Source organism: Octodon degus, unplaced genomic scaffold (assembly GCF_000260255.1).
Source record: "Octodon degus isolate 3935 unplaced genomic scaffold, OctDeg1.0 scaffold00093, whole genome shotgun sequence".
NCBI lineage: Eukaryota > Metazoa > Chordata > Mammalia > Rodentia > Octodontidae > Octodon > Octodon degus.
Genome location: NW_004524669.1, coordinates 3,058,028 through 3,063,735, shown reverse-complemented (window position 1 = coordinate 3,063,735; position 5,708 = coordinate 3,058,028).

Below are 5,708 nucleotides of genomic sequence, written 5' to 3'. Positions count from 1 at the left end.
ACTTAAAAAAAAAGAAATATAACTTTTGTATCTGATAAGGTCAGTCAAGTACCCTCAGGATTTATCCTGTAACCCTGTACCACATGTTGCAGATCCTTTGTCAGTGTCAGCCATGTGGATGAGTCACGGCCATTGCTTGACCATTTTGCTCTCCGTGAAAGCCTGAGAGAATGTTTTCTCTCCATGTGACTCTCCTTAGGCACACTATTCATCATTGATCACATTCCTCTGTGGCCCCATAATCTCCTTGATCAGAAAATTTGGGACACAACTGAGTTACATGATGTTACAGTATAGTTTCTCCTATGTCCTGAGTCTTCACTGACCTTGAAAGACTAGGGTCAAAGTGTTGACTGGCCTTGCAGCCCTTCTATTTCTCTAATTTTTGGTCTGCAAACCTAGGTTGTTAACCTCCAGAAGAGAAGGTTATTTTATTTATTTATTTATTTGGCAGAACCAGGGGATTGGACTCAGGCCCTTGCACTTGCCAGGGAAGCACTTATTCCTCTGAGCCATATCCCTGGCCCCAAGAGAAGTTTATTATTACCCTACTACATATGCAGTTGGTTGTAGGATGCCGTTCAAGCACTGTTGAAGCAGGAGACCTTGGCAATGCTCTGCGGAGAACCTGATTTTCTTAATGTAGGTGCTGACTTCCTTAACAATTTCCTCATCTCTCTTCTGGCTGTAGGGCAGCTCCATGGAATCCACTTTGTTAACTCCAACAATTAGTTGTTTCACACCCAGTGTGTAAGCCAGAAGGGCATGCTCACGGGTCTGCCTGTTCTTGGAGATACCAGCTTCGAATTTACCAACGCCAGCAGCAACAATCAGGACAGCACAGTCAGCCTGAGATGTGCCTGTAATCATGTTTTTGATGAAGTCTCTGTGTCCAGGGGCATCAGTGATGGTCACATAATATTTGCTGGTCTCAAATTTCCACAGGGAGAAGCCAATGGTGATACCATGCTCACGCTCAGCTTTCAGCTTGTCCACCACCCAGGCATACTTGAAGGAACACTTCCCCATCTCAGCAGCCTCCTTAAATTGTCCAATGGTTCTTTTGTCGATACCACATTTGCAGATCAGATGACCAGTGGTGGTGGACTTGACAGAGTCCACTTGTCCAATGACGATGCTATTAATGTGAGTCTTTTCGTTTCCCATGTTGGCTTGGATTTAGTGGTGGCTTTCACTACACCTGTGCTCTCGTGGCAAAGCCGTTGCAAAAAAGCTACAGAAGCTTTTTAATTTGATATAATCTCATTTGTTGATTCTTGCTGTTATTTCTTGCACAACTGAGGTTCTGTTTAGAAAGTCCTGGCCTACACCTATCACTTCAAATGTTCTACATATTTTATCTTCCACTAATTTAATGTTTAGATATTTGATCCATTTTGATTTTAGTTTAGTAAATGGTGAAAAATTTATGTCCAGCTTTAATCTTCTGCAGATAACAAGCCAATTTTCCCAGCACCATTTGTAGAAAAGAGACTGTACTTTCTCTGACATTTGTTTTTGGCCCCTTGGTCAAAGATAAAACAGCACAATGTGTCTAGGATGTTTCTGTATCCTCTATGCTGTTCCATAGATCCACATCTGTTCTTGGCCATTACTGTGCTGGTTTGTTTTTTTTATTTTTGTTTGTTTTTGTTTTTGTTTTGTTTTGGGGTTTTTTTTTGGCTGGCTCAGGCTGCCTTAAGGGAAGGTCTGGTAAGGCAGGTGGAGGTAGGGATCAAACCCTAGTACTCTGCACCTGACTGTATTTGCATGAGCAGGTGCTTAAACAGCTGAGCTAATCAGAAGACTCCCCACCCACTGCACTGTTTCTAATCATTCTTTGTAGTGGGACTTGATGTCAGGTACTTTGATGTCTCCTGCTTTGCTCTTATTGGCCAGGATTGCTTTTCCTAACTGGGTCTCTTCTGGCTGCGTATAAATTTTAAGATTGTTTTTTCTAGTTCTATGAGGAATGCTGTCAGTATTTGATTAAAATTATGTTGAATATTTGTATCAGTTTTGGAAGTATGGCAATTTGGGAGGGGGTTGTTTTGGGCTTTTTCGAGACAGATCTTGCTATGTAGTTCAGGCTGGCCTTGGATTCAGCTTCCCGAGTGCTAGGATCCCAGGCATGCACCACCACACCCAGCTTAGCATGGCCATTTCAGTGATACTGGTTCTGCCTATCCAGGAACAGGTTACACTTCCACATTTTCCCATCCAGGTACTAACCAGGCCCATCCCTGTGAGCTGCTGAGATCAATGAAACTGGGCGTGTTCAGCGTGTTATGGCTGTAGATATCTTTCCATTTTCTGATGTCCTCTTCAATCTCCAGAGTACTGTAATTTTCTTTGAAGCATTCTTTCACTTCCTTGGTTAGGTTAGTTATGTATTTTATTTTTCTTAATGTTGCATAGAATGATTTTTTTTCTTAATTTGTCACTGAGTTCATTATTGACATTCTTAAGTGTTCCTGATTTTTGTGCATTGATTTTGTGTCCTGTTACATTGCTGAAATTAGTTATTCTAAGAGTTTTTGATGAACTTCTTGGGCCTTTTATATAGATCATATCTTATGCAGTGGTGATTTGACTTCATTTCCTACGTGTATTTCCTGCCTGCCTGCCTGCCTGCCTTTCCTTCCTCCTTTCTTTTACCCTATTGTTCTGGCTAACATTTCAAGTATTACATTGAACAGAAATGATAATAGGAAACATCCTTGTCTTGTTGCTGATTTTAGAGCTAAAGTTTTCAGTTTTTCCTCATTTAATATGATGTTGGCCATAGGTTTGTCATAGTTTTTGTCAGATTCAGGTAAGGTCCTTTTATACCTACTTTCTTCAAAGTTTTTATCATGAAAGGGTGTTGGATTTTGTCAAAAGTCTTTTTTAGATCTATTGATATGATCATGTGGTTTTGTTGATGCTCCTGTTTATGTAGTGTGTTACATTTATCAGTTTGCATCTGTTGAACTTTTCTTGCCACTCTGGGATAAAACCTTTTTTTTTTAATATTTTTTTTTATTTTTAGAGAAGGGTCTATAGGATGTTCAGGGTCTCACTACTAGATCGGACTCATAGTGATCTGCCTGTTTACAGCCTCCCAAGAGCTGGGATTACAGACATGCACCACCACACCCAGTCTCAATGGGATAAAACCTTTTGATGATGAGGTGCATTCTGTTTCTCTCTCTCATATATATATATATATATATATATATGAAAAATACTTTTATTATCTTATTTGAGGCTAGGCCGGGGAGATGGCTCAGTGGAATAAGCACTTCCCTGGCAAGTGCAAGGGCCTGAGTTCAATCGCCGGTTCTGAAGAAAAAAAAAAAAAAGAGTTTGAGCCCAACCCTACACCCCTTCCCCTGCAACTCCTCACCTCCTGAAGCTATGATGAATTTTGAAAATATTCCTCAAATATTACCTGTGTGGAGGCAGGAAAAAAATCCTAAAGAAACATAAAAATTGAAATTTGGAAAACTGCTACCAATTCAAAGGACAGCTTCCCAAAATAAAGCCTTCTGAGAATTCACAACCCATAATTCCAAAAATATGACTTCTGTGTCAGCTTCTTTACAAGTAACCTTCACAAGTAACCATGGTGCTGCCAGACAGAGGAGAAAAACTTATTTTGTTGTTTTTGTTTTTTTGCCAGAAATCAAACTCAAGACTTTGTATTACCAGGCAGGTGCAATCTCACCGGCATGCCATCTGTTTTTAATCTGTCAGGAATTCAGGCTTTCTCCCTCCGTGTCATCTGCACCACCTGAGCATGGACTCACCCCCCTCCCTGCTGAGCCTCTGAGCAAAACGGGTGTGAAAGCCCCTTCTCCAGACACTGCAGCCTCTACATGTTGCACTCAAAAACCACACAGAAAGCAAAGCCAGGTGAGGCCCTAACATAAAAATCATTCGCCAACCCTGCCTTTATGAACTGAGGGTTAGTCAGAAAGGTGTGTGTAATTTTTCAAAGATGCCAACCACAGTTTTTTTTAAAAAGCCAAAATTAAATGTTCTCAGAAGACTACCTCTTAGAACTCAGGATTGAAGACAGACGTTCCAGCCTGTTTTGTGGTAAATTCAGAAGGCCAAATCAAGTTTTAATTATCTCCCTCACCTCAACAAGGTTGTACTATATTATTGCCCAGGTTTGCTTTCAATTTTTGGACTCAAGTGATCTTCCTGTCTCAGCCTGCTGCATATAGGGTACTACGGGCATGTGCTGCCAAGCCGGGGTCTACATTGCTATTTTTAACATCAATGAAGACTGACATTAAAGCTGTCTTTTACTCTTTTTGGTCCTTTCTAATTTAATGAACATTTATTAAATACAAGGTACAACTCTAGGTATTGTGCAAGATATGAAGATTAACAAATGAGTTTGGGCTTTATTTTTTTATTTTTTATTTTTTTAATTATTTATTTTAACATTTATTTATTGTGTGTATGTGTGTGTGTGTGGCCAGCTCAGCCCACCAGGGGGCGGGGCTGGCTGGCATGTGGTGCTGGGATTCGAACCGCTGTCCCTATGCTTTGTCAAGCTTGTTCCAAGTAGGTGCTTTAGACCACTGAGCCATCTCTCCAGCCCCATGGAATAAGGTTTTTTTTTTTTTTTGGTTCCTCGAATGCCTTCAGGGCACTTTTGGCCAGCTGGAGAGGTGTGAGAGTTTGGGCTTTAAATTTGTCACTTAAAGGAAAAACGTACCTTGCAGTTGAAACTTTCCCAGAAACCTCTATACAGTGGGTAGAATAGGACACAAAGCCTCCAGCCTTCAAAGAGTAAAAAAGCAAAACCTTCTTGCTGCTTTTTGATTCTGTCTCATCATGTATTTCACCACCCAGGCTCAGTAGCCACTCATTAACAAACGCTTCCCTGCCTGCTGGGTTATGCTTTAAAAAATTGGGAGGTTGGGCATTGGGGAGTGAACCTAGGGCCTTCCCACTGAATTACATTCTCAACCCTTTCAAAAGTTTTGAGACAGGGTCTCACTAAGAACTCAAATTGCCCAGGCTGGGCTCAAACATGCAATCCTCCTGCCTCCTGGAGTGCTAGAAGTACAGGGATGCACCTCTATGCCCAGCACAACTTTATTCTTTCTTTCTTTTTTTTTTTTTTTTTCAGAACCAGGAATTGAACTCCCCGGCCCCCAACAACTTTAAAATTAATTTATTTATGTATTTTTTGCTTTTTTTTTTTTTTTTTGTGGTACCAGGGGTATTGAACTCAGGACCCTGCACTTGCCAGACAAGCGCTTATTCTACTGAGCTATCTCTCCAAGTCCCACAACTTTAAAATTTAATAACTTTTAATTTGATTTTTTTTAAATACAGATCTTTTCTACAGTTTCATTCCCAGACTAGACTTATAACTAATCCTTTTATAAACTCTTTATCTTTTATTTTGCCTATACTTTGTCTTCATATGTATCATTAATTCTTTAAAATCAGTGGTTTGGGTCCCCTTGGATATGTTGTGTTAGGCTTCAAAGACTTGCAAAGAATTCCGGGCTGGTTGCCATGTTTGTTGTCATGGCAGCAGCACAGTTACTGCAGACAAAGCAGCAAAGGAGCAGGCAGAACTGGAAGGCTGGTCCTGGCTGTCTGGCCCTGGCTTCTTCCAGGGGCTCTTGATCAGGGGAAGGTCTTGTTTTGGAATAAATATTTCCGTTGACGCAGATGAGTAGATGCCTCTTTAATAT